This window comes from Rattus norvegicus, chromosome 9 (genome assembly GCF_021556685.1).
Source record: "Rattus norvegicus strain SHRSP/BbbUtx chromosome 9, alternate assembly SHRSP_T2T, whole genome shotgun sequence".
Classification (NCBI taxonomy): Eukaryota; Metazoa; Chordata; class Mammalia; order Rodentia; family Muridae; genus Rattus; species Rattus norvegicus.
Window position 1 is genome coordinate 97131507 of NC_141542.1, and position 12172 is coordinate 97143678.

General features: G+C 41.0%; 1 protein-coding gene across 29 annotated transcripts in view; it reads right to left on the reverse strand.

The window, feature by feature from the left end:
- Dock10 (dedicator of cytokinesis 10) overlaps positions 1–12172 on the reverse strand; it is a 257968-nt gene that overhangs the window by 164554 nt on the left and 81242 nt on the right. The gene's annotated exons all lie outside the window — the stretch shown is intronic.

A 12172-nucleotide genomic window follows, 5' to 3' on the forward strand; every position in this document is an offset into this window, starting at 1 on the left:
AAAATATTAACTATAATGGCATTTTAGGAGGACCCTCATTTGCAACTATAGACTGGATAGGTTGAAGAAACTACAAGGATTTGTATCAATCTACCACACCAACTCTGAGGAGGCTATCAAGAAGGACTTAGTGATTAAATTTTTTAAAAATGTAAAGAATTACTTGAGCAAACAGTAGGTTCTGGGTGTTGGCTTGAGTACTTATAAGTAAGTTTGTCATTGTGGTTATTTTCACCCCAGTCTTATATAGGAAGACTGGGTCCACAGTAACGAGAGTCCCAAAGTCAGTTAACTGCATATCTAGCATTAAAATCTTCTTGATTCCTGAATTTGGTGTATCAGAGAGATGGATCTTATTACAAGGGAATGAGAAGAGAGGGTTTCTTTCTTTCCAATGACTGTTCAATGCTGAATGTTATGTCAAGGAGACAGAGGAAGGTACATCCCTAAACTGTAGGGAAGAGCTGGGCTGGAGATAGGCCTGGAAACAGTTCAACTGGGAGGTTACAAAAGTAAGTTGAATTTTGCAGAAACAAATGTACAGAACTGAGAACATGAGCCTTGAGTGGCTCTGAATACGGCAGGTGGAAGGCAATTCAGAAAACCCTGAGACGCCATAGTGATCACCAGCATAGTGCTAAACCCAGACATTCTGGCAAGAGGTATATAAAGATGGTCGTGTGCCACCTAGGTCTGGGATAGATCTAGGGCCTGAGAGACGTAGCATCAGAGGTAGCTAAGATTGAAATGCTGATATTTGCAGGTGAATAGGTAGAGCTGCAAACCATCATTCTGACTGAGATAACCTAAACCCAGAAAGACCAACCACACGTTGTCTCCTGTTTATGAATGTTAACTTTAAATCTTTTGGAAATACATGTTTTATTTAGAATACTCATAGGGGTCATGAAATTAGTCAGGTGTCAGGGTTCTTTCCAGGAAGGGGTGTATAAGATGGTGGTATCAATGGTAAAAAGGGGAGTAATGGAACAGGAAGGGTTAAATTGGGGCAGGTTATAGGAGAACAGGGTTTAAGAGAGAATATGAGAAGGGATAAGAAATAGTAGAGAAATTTTGAAAAAGTCATGTGGAAGCCTACTACTGTAGACTATATATAAATTCTTCCTAAAATATATGCACATAAACATATATGAAAAGGGTTTAAAGGGAATTACCCTATAATAAGGCACCAGAGGTTAACAAATAAAAACTTCAGTTCCAGGAATGGAGTTGTTGAGTAGTAAGGGCCTGAAGATACCCAGGAATTACAGTCTACTACCATTGCTCCTGGTTACCTCCCAGAACTCAATGATAAGACCCTATAGTGGGAGACACCACATATCTGAGTCATAAAATATAGAGAAATAAGCTGGTATTCACTTGGAGGCTTCTTCCCTACCAGCTAGCTTTCCCAGTGCTAGGAGATGCTATGTGGGCTGTCAGAGGAGCTAAGCAATCACTAGTGTTACCCAGAGGTGAGCACTGTGATCACTATGAGCTATGGACTGGCTAGCCCACCAAGAAGAGCCCACTGTTGTGATTGTGGTATACATATCCTGGGAGTAGTCAAACACTTTCTGGTTGGCTTTAAGACCTGCTTCCCAAGATAGAATCCATAACTGACCCTGTTACTGGATCCAAGATGCTGTGGCTAGACAGTCCTGATCCCTAGGGTGAAACCTACTACTGTTTGTTCTGTTAAATAAGTAATAGTATTAAACCATCTTCTCATGAATCGCCATTTTATATCCCTATAATATAACACATCAATCAACCTTCATTGGAGACGCCGTTGCTGTAGGCAATGATAAACATAGAGACCCACAACTGGTTAAGGTACAGAGAATAAGAGACCAAGGAATGCTCAACTCTAAGTGGGACATCTTTAGCATTTCCCTTGTTCACAATGCTCAGTGATATGGTGGAGGAGGTGGGAGGAAGATTGTAAGAACTTGAGGATGCTAACTACAAGAAAATGGTATTTCTTGGATTCAGTAGGGCAGTGGCACCCGTGAACTCACAGTAGATGTGGCACCACGCATGAGCCAGGCCAGACCAAACCCCAACACAGACAACAGAGTCATCACTACATCCCTTGGCTTGGGAGCTATTGGGCAGCTAATCGCTGCTAGAAGAAGAATCATTTGTCTTCTAGGTGTGCATGTCCAGTAGTATGTCACCATGCTCCGTTGGAAGGATATGTATCTGAGAGTGAATGGGACTACCTGGGCTTTTAGAAAAAGAGTGGGTAGGAAAGGTAAGTAGATCTAGGTAAAGGTGGGGAAAGTGGTTATTGTGATTAAAATTACACACATTGTATTTTACATTGTATGAATTTCTTAAAGAATTAATAAACATATAAATAGAGGTGACTAAAAAATAGAAAACATTCAGGGCTATGCATTCTTGTGTATGCAGTCAGAGACTGTCCAGTCAGGAGAAGTACATTGGCAATTCTTTTTTTTTTTTTTCATTAGGATTCTTCTTTTATATCTAAAACTTTACATTTAAAAGCAACAAATTACATGACAAAACTTTTTAAAATACTTTTTTGTTAATTTTCTTTACATTCTGATCACAAACCCACTCCTCTTATCTTCCCAGTCCTCCCCACTGAGAAGAGCAGCCTGCATTCAGTACTACCCGACTCTGGGCATCTAGTCCCACCAGAACTAAACTTGTGCTTTCCCACTGTGGGCAACCAGGCTGTCCAGATTGTGAGAAGGAGAGTCCAATGGCAGGGAACAGATACCAAGACAGCTCCCGCTTCACATAATAGGGAACTCAAATGATCAATCTACACATTTGCTACAAATATGTCGGGGGTCTACATCCAACTTCTGCATGCTCCCGGTTTGGTGGCCCAGGCTCTGTGAGCCCCAATGTTTCAGGCTACATTGGCAATTCTTAATAGTTGTTTGGAAGTTAAAACAAATGGCCTTAACCATGTTTTAAAGGAAATAGGAAACTAAATACTTCAGAAATTTGAGGAAATAAACTAGCAATCTGTTTTTGTTTTTTTATTGTTCTTGTGAAAAATCGCCATACACCCAAAGACTGAGATCAACCTCTCCTTACAATCTGACAGTTTTCAAGAGTGAAAAATCTGAGCATACATGACCTTCCTGGTCCTTGCTCAGAGGCCTACAAACCTGAAATCTGGATGCCAGCAGTTCTGTGGTCTCTCTTCAAGCTTCAGGAGAGAATCTGTTTCCAGGCTCATGGAAGGTTGCTGGCACTTCTTGTCGTTAGAGATTTAAAGTCAACTTCTAGAGGCTGCCTGTGATCTTGGGCTAATGGTCCCTTTCTAAAAAAGGCAAAAGTAATTGAACCCTTCTTACAGGGAAAAGTCCACTGGCTCATGTTCTGCTTCATGTTTCTAATACAGCTTCTTCTCTTGTTCTAAGGCAGGAAGACACTTGGGAGTCTAAGGCCTTGTGAAGGAAATCTTACTCTTTGATGGTAATCCACAAAATTCTTACATTTTCTGGCCATTTTGTAACTTGTTCTAGTTTCATTTCCGCTGTGATGAAGGACCCTGACCAAGAGCAACACAGGGGAGGAAAGGGTTTGTGTGGCTTATGACTGTAGGCTACAGTCCATCAGTGACAGGAAGTCAAGGCGGAACCCAAAGCTAGTCACATTTTATCGCCAAACATAGGAAGAAACAAGTGAGCCCAGGCTGCCTGCTTGCTGCTGGCACAGTTTACTTCTCTCTTACAAAGTTTGGGGTCCTGCTGTGAAATGGGGTGCCCCACAATGACTCTTCTCACTTCAATTAAGCAGCCAAAAAAAGAAAAAAGAAAAAAAGGAAAAGAAAAGGAAAGAAAAAAAAGAAAAAGAAAGAAAAGAAAAGAAAAAAAAAGCTAGTCCACAGACATGCTTACAGGCTAACCTGATCTAGACTCTCTTCTAGGCTTCCTTTCCTCTTTTCTTTTGGCTGGAACAAATTAACGCTTAAAATTAACCAACCGCAAGCTTAACCCATAACTTCAAAACTCTGTCCCAGCAGCACTCAAAGATTAGTATTTGATTTTCCTTGGGGAACATCTCAAGGCTATCATCCACCTCAGCTAGAGCCTGGCCTTTTGTGTGTTTAGCTTCTCAAAGTATTTCTACACTGAAGAATATACTGAGAAGAGGCTGTAGGGGAAGAAAACCCCTGGCCCCTGTACATGGTTTCCACTGAGCTGTTAAGTGGGATCTGTGCTTCTGCTGAGCTGAAAATGAGTGCTGAGTGTAAATGGAAGTTTAGTTTGTAGGTCATTTACTGGAAAAAAACGTCACAATGAAATTAAGGTGAGAACTGTAGGAGTCATGTTCAAAGAAGGGGAATTGGCAGGGAGGAAGTGAAATAAGGGGACCATAAAATATAGGAGCAGACCACAAAGGCAATCAGCTAGGGGACGAAGCTAAAAGACCCTCCTTCATGTGCTCAGTCATGTTATGATTTAAAACGGTCGATTATAATCGCATCTAGTTTGCCCCGCTATCCAATTTGCTAGTGACATCATCACAGGGCCTAAACTTGGCATAGTAACTTGATATCATGTCTCATAGATGTCTGCAAATCCACTTCCTAAAAATGACTAAAATATTTAGAACAACTGAAACCTTGGAGGCTGAAAGTTATACTTGTACACATGAGGCCACGCAGGCTCGCAACCCTGAATCTAAACAGAAATTACCAGCACTTTCACCTGTGGGACCCACCTCTTCTTTATTGGTGTCTGATCTGTATTATCATTGTTTGAGCTTTGCAGAACCGACGGATCACTTCCTTAGTGTTGAAGAATGACTAAGAAACTTATCTTGCATACTGCATATGTTTTTTTCTTCTTTTGTCTCCTACCGATCTTCCTTCTACCTGTTGGGAAGTCACTGTATTGCTTTGTTGTCATTGTTTCTTTTCTGTTTTTTTGTTTCTGTATCTTGGAGAAAGGCCCGTCTGGTCCTTGGAGCACGTGCAAACACTGCAGAGCTACCATCAAGCAGCACAGTTAGAGGAAACCAAGGTGATGCTTCCTCATCCTGTGGTCTCACTGGGGCCGCGGCCTGGACAGAAGTTCTATTCATGTTACCAACACTCAAGCCTATTCTTGTGTGAAAGGTGAACTTAGCTTCACAGTTCTGGGTTACCAATGATAGCAGGGCTTTCTCAACCAAACCTCCCACTGCTAGAACAATGCATTTAGTGGGCAGTGTTGGTAGAATACAAGGATGGTAGGATACGATCCTTTCCCCTTAGTGCAACTCTCCTTCAAATAATATTGCTTTTAGAATAAAGTGCTTTGTGCCTCCATGGGAAAATAAAGAGCAGTACACAGGGTGGATAGCAAGATAAGCACATGGCATGTGCATGGTGTGTGTCTGGGAGGAGTGTGTTGGCTTAGTGTGTACATAGAGCAGTAGGGACGATTTTTGTAATGTGTTCATTGCATTCAAATAGTTTATAGTAACCCATCCAGTTACGTTCAGATGTTTATCTCTTTATAATGATATTTATTCAAATTATGATTTGCACAGAATTCAGCAGGTGCAAACTATGAGTCAGGATAGATGGGATAGGGTGTAGGGAAGGTAAGGAATGTGTCCCTTATTCTATCTTCGAATTGAATAGCTATCACAGAAGGGATTACATAGCTACATTCATAGACTTTTTCACTGGTCATACATTTCCATCCTTAGAAAAACATTGTAGCTTTATGCATCTTATCATAAGCCTGATATTGCTAAAAATGACATTTTAGAGTTTATTCATCATTGATTATACAATTTTTGGATGCTTTATTATAAAGAATAGGAGCTGTCATGCTATGGATAACAACCGTCTTGAAGGAGACATGCGGATTTAAATGTGTCCCGCATCCAACTGGTCTGTTACTGAAAATAGGCACATTCTAGGGTCCAACCATTTGTTATGATGGAAATGAGAACCTAACTCACACTCATTTGCTTCCATCTCAGACGCCATGGCATAGTGACAATGAAATGACAATAACCTCAAAACCACCATGAGTGGGGTTCTTATGCCTTGGCGCGTATTACTGAAGATAGTTAGCTTGCTATGGTCATCCTAGAACTGGGCTACTGCTAACTTTTTACTTATCACTTTCATCTATTACATTTTATTGCAAAGGCAATATACTTCTTTTCTTTCATGGCCCATAATTCTTAAAAAATAATGATTTGCTAAAAAAAATGTATTCTGTATATGTATCAACCCTTTCCCTTCATCCCTTCCTCCCTTCCCCTCCCCTTTTCATCTCAGAAAAGAACCTGGAACTTCTTCCAAGTTATATGCTTTCTTTATTGGTTATATTCTTTGAGAATTCTATACAATATATTTTGATCATTCTTACCTCCCCCACTACTCCCAGATCCTTCACCACATTCCTACCCACCTAATTTCATATTCATCTATCCCTGTCCCTATCTCTGTCTCTGTCCATATCTCTGTTTCTCCTTCTCTACTAAAAGTCTGTCTAGTCCTATTTGTGTTTGGTGACTATTCCTGGGTATGGGGTGTCATTGAAATACCAGGTATCATTCCACAGAAGAACACTGAAAATCAATCTCTCTCTCTCTCTCTCTCTCTCTCTCTCTCTCTCTTTCTCTCTCTCTCTCCCTCCCTACCTCCCTCCCCCCCCTCACAGCAGCAATCAAATGCCAGGAGCTCTTCAGCTAGGAGTGGAACTTCATGCCCAGTCCCCCTCCTCTATGTTTGGATTTTGTCTGCATTGAGCTTGTGTACACTGCCAGTTTCTGTAAGTTCCTATTTACACCTGCCCTGTTGTATCCTGAAGACACTGTTTCCTTAAAGTCACCCACCACCTTGGCTCTTCTGACCTTTTTGCACCCTTTCCCACATAGGTATTTGAGTCTTGAGGTGAAGAATATGATGTAGACATCACACTTAAAGTTGAGCACTCTGGTGTCTCTTACTCTCTGCAGGTTGAACAAATGTAGGTGTCTAGGATAACTGTCTTCTACTGCAATATCCAGCTTCTGTGATGAGGGATGAGCAACACACTGTCTGAAAAAGTAGTGCTTACAACAACAACAACACCCATAGTATCATTCCTCTGTCTTTTGAAGAAGAACCGAAAGCTAATTTTGATTGGATCAGATGATTTCTTTCATAAACTATCAGGTGAAAACACAGAAATACGGCCTTACTTAGACAGGGTTTAGGAAATCTGAATAAAAGCTATGGCTTTGAAGTAGAGACTGCTGTACAGTGGGGCTTTCCACAGAGACAGAGGTATCTCTTTGCTTACTGGCTTGGACTCCACTCCAGCTGGCAAAACAAAAACAAAAACAAAAACAAAAACAAACAAACAAACAAAAAACCAACCCGATATACTACAGTATTTTCCCTTTAAAACAAAATAAATATTTAAAATTGGCCTGTTGTGACCATTCCTACTGATGACTTTCAATATGAATGTCACCTACTCTTCATAATAATGATTCTGGAAATCACATTATAAACAATGAGAGCAAGTAATAATGAAAAATTTGGATCATTTATAGAATATTGCCATTTTATATATATATATATATATTTAATCTCTGATTATCTTTATTAATTTGAAAGGACATCATGTTTTCAGAAATCAGGGGCAGCTAGTCCAGCCAGTGAAGTATCTGTCACCCAGGCTTGGGGACCTGAGTTCAGACTTCCAGTATCTACTTACAAAAATTGGGCACAGCAGAATTCATCTCTAATCTCAGTGCCAGGGAGATGACTGAGGACTTCTAGGACTCACTTATTCTATAAATGAGCGAAACATTTCACTGGCAATTATTCTCATTGTGTAAAATGTGACTCCCAGAGTCATTATTAAAGAGTGGCTGACATTCACTGGCTACCAATTTAGCTGAATCAGTAAATTCCAGATTCAGTGAGAGGCTCTGTCTCAACGTGTAAGTTGGAAAGCAATTGAAGAAGGCACCCAGAGTTGACTGCTGCACTCCATAACTGTATGCAATGCACACACACAGACACACACACACACAGACACACACAGACACACACAGACACACACAGACACAGACACACACAGACACACACACACACACACACACACACACACACACACACACACACACACACAAAGACAAGAATGAAGAGCTCTTTGGTTTTGGAGCCAGGGACAAGGATCATATATTACATATCAAAGCAGTCCTGGCCTCTGAGTTCTCCCAGCATCCCTCAGTCTCTGGTATAGTTTGTCTCCAACCCTGAACTTTCCAGGTTGGGTTGCTCTTCCCTATATAACCCAGACATTTCACTTTCTCCTTCACTCTCTTCTCCTTTTCTTCTCTCTCTGCACTGTGTCCTTTCTCTCTTTCTCCTCCTTTATCCCCTTCCTTTTTACCCATGGTGTCTTCCCTGGCCTCAGTCTTTGGGGGCAGCTTTATAATAAATCTCCGTCTAATCTAATCTAATCTGGATTGGATTGGCTTATTTCATGGTGGAGAAATAACTTATCAAGAGCCAATCACACATTCTTACCCACCCCTATTTGGCTTACCTACACAGTGCTTTATGGGAAACAAATTCCAAGCAAGTACAAAATAGTGGTTTTTAAAGTTATCACTGAAACAAAAGCCAAAGAAAGTCCCCCAGTCTATGTACAAATGGAAAGATGTTAAAGCAGTGGATTCCTACCTCTGGCCTCAGTAGATGAACCATTCATCTGTTATCCTGAGCATCTTGCTAACATTCATTACAGATACTGCATAGACCACACCTTGAGAAACAGTGACCAGAAAATGAGTAACAGCGTTTTTAGGCAAGAATCATCCAGTAGTGCACCTGTGGGGGCCACCTCCTTGTAAAAATTATTTATTTATGCCAGGCTGAGGACTCACTACATAAGCAAGTGTTCCCTTTCCCTAATGGACTCTCAGTCAGGGGAATAAACAAGCCAGTTGTATTGTACTATATATTGGGGTGAGTGAGGAGAAACCCCTGGAGTAAAGTCAGCCATGAAGAAGCTGTGCCTCAGATCTCCCCAGCGTCCCCATTTATCTGTCACATCCTCCTCGGATTTCATGCCATCTCCTTTCCATGGACCATTCCTCCGCATGTAACTTAATAAAGGCTGTTCTGCTTGCCATGTCTCTCTAAGTTATTAACTAAATCACATTCCCTAAAACTTCATTAGTGACATTTGGACGCTTTGGAGCAGTTCATTCTCTGTCAAGGGGGAATCCTGTCTACTGTGGGATGTTTAAAGATGCATCTCTCTGGATCCTGCTCAGGAGGTGCCATTTGCATCTTCCTCCTCTTGCAAACCATACAGTTCTGTTCCACTGTGACAGTCAACCATCTCCAGACACAACAAAGTTCCCCTAGGAAGGGAGGCAGCCTGCACGTGCCATGTGCGGGGATGCAGACAGGATTTCTCTGATAACAGTGTTCAGGTTGTCCATCTGGGTGACAGTAGGTGTGTCTCTTTAGGTCAAACTTAGCACCTCTTAGATGATGAACTGACCCACTTGAAGGAATCTCTGGCCTGCCGGCCTCCATACCTTATTCTTCCCCACAACACCTCAAACTACCACTCTCTGAGTCTCTGAAGTCATGTTTCTGTTTGGGGGCTGTGTATGCCTCTAGTCTTGCTGGGAAAAGACTGGCAGCCATTATAACTTTTGATATTAGATAAGATATTGAGAGACACAAGCTAGACAACTAGGTAAGTTGGATGAAGGATGAAGATTCAGGATAAAGAGGGGGGCATGGTGCTTGCTACTGTGAGATTATAATGATTAGAAATCCAGTTCATGCTGGATACCTGGTCTCCCTCACTGGAGGAATCCGGATAAGTCACCCTCTGGTGTGAAGAGAGTCATGACAGCTACCTCACTGGATGTTGTGAGCCTTGATAGGTGAGCATGTGTAGAGTACTTAGCACCATGCCTAGGATTTAAGAACATGTTCAATGAGTATCAGCTGCAAATGTGGCTATGAGAAAATCTTTTTGAGGAGGTGGTTTCAATCTGGGTGCCTATGGCATGTGTTTAGGAAGGGGTATAGAAAGGTCCAAGACAACTGTGATCTGACCATTACAATGAAGGGGAGAGGTAGGGACACCAAAAGGATAGCAAGTGATTTACATGTGGCAGTGACAGGAACAGGAGTAGAAAGAGATGTACTTGGTATGGATACAAATAATGAGATGAAGTGACCAGTAGTCACCCTGCACACTCATGCCCTCCATAGCTTGACTTCTTTGCAACACTATTATTTCATTTTAAAATCCCCATGATGCACAACTACAAAAGGTTACAATTATCTCCTTTCTGCCATCTCCCTTCATCCCACACAAAAAGGCCCAAATGCCAAGGAAGAAAGCCACGCTTTAACCAATATCATATGCTGTTTTATCTTTTCATGGTTATTTTCCTGCCTAACCCAAGGTCTGGGAATGGCCAGACCAATAAACAGTATGGTCTTTATGTCTCAATTGTGCTGGGTTGTCTACTGGAATATAGCAAGGGGCAACGTTATAATTACCAATTTTATGTTGTGAACAAGACAAAGGGAGCATGGCCTCTTATTTTCTGTCTTCCCTTAAGCTTTTTCCATAGCTTCCCAAGGGCATGGACAGGTATTAAAGCACACTGACAAAGGGACATTTAATCTGCTCACTCTGGTGCAAGAAGGCAATCGATTGGAAAGGAGATTGGGTACCTCAACTGCATCAAAAGCTCATTGGCACAATTTCAAGTTGGCATCCTTCTTACTTTAATTGCCATTCAGGTGTGTCTATTCAGAAACCAGCTTTTAATTTGTGTTTACTTATGAGCTTCAGGAGCCCTGGCTATGGAGTGGAGACTGTCTTTAATAAGCCATTTCATTTAAGCCTTTCAGGCAGAGTCCACCAGTGAGTTACAATGGACATTAGGCATAGACACATTCCATTCACTTCTGTGCTGAGTGACCTTGGGGTAAACAGTTGTCTCCCTGGATGTCTTTGTCCTAAACCCTTTTTCATGCTTAATAGTCTATATTTTTGTGTTTTTAAGTAACATAACAGTGTCATCTATTTTCAAGTAAATTGATGCCTAGAAAAAGAAAAGCCTTTATTTTTTTTCTCATTTTTAGTTTCAGCTGGAAAAGAAGACAATTTCTAATTAGAAGCCCTCACTGTACATACAAAGCCGCTATGGTACATCCTCAAAAATTTTGTAGCTCAATCAGATATAGGCAGGTGTGCCTTCTGACATGACACAGCTTTTGATAAGGTTTGTAAACCCAACACTGAAAGATTATTATCCCTATTTTCATACTCAAATTTCTCATATTATCTCAATGAAATCTGAATAAACAGGTTTCTTAAAACAACATGCATAGACACACATGCAGGCATGCATACACGATATTCTTACATTCAACTTGAATGCAGATGAAGAACTGAAGTCAAAGTTGGAACACTGGTACTTTTGGAAGATGCTTAGTGTTCAATGCTACCTGACTCTTCCCTTTAGACAGACTTGTGCCCAATCACTACTAAAGCTTACTGCGGACTTAGGAATCTCGAACCTCTAGTCTACAGAGCAGGAAAGGGCTAAGTCAGCTGGGAGGCTCACTCTCTTTTCCTATTATGGTTACTGGGCATTGATATTTGCCATTAGTAACACCTCAAACATTTTACCTCTCAGAGCATATCAGGCAAGGTGTCCTCACTCTGATGGACTGTCACCTGTATAAGTTTATGCTTTGAAAGAAATGACATAAAAACAAAAGCACAGAGATAGCTTGTATGAAAACAGTGTTCTTGATTCTGCACACTTGTTCATTAGTGTCTCTGGGGTTCTATTCCTCTTTCAGCTTCCCAGGGCATGTCCCTGAACTTTAGCTGCAATCTGAAGGCCAACATGCAGTTCCTGGTTCATTATTACTCTTGAGCTAGCTAAGGCCTTTTTTTCCCCTTTCAAATGTTATTAACTGTTTGCAACCGCTTGTCTACTCTGCGAATGAGCATTGGTACTATGCTAAATATTTAGGATAGTCAGAAAGATAAAGTTCTTTACCCACACAAAACCTAAAGGAGATAGTTTCAGAGCTGTGATGGGAAATTCTCATTACAAAACACAAAAATTAATCACAAAAGATGCCTCCTATTACTTTCAAATGTTCAGAAAACCATTATTAAAA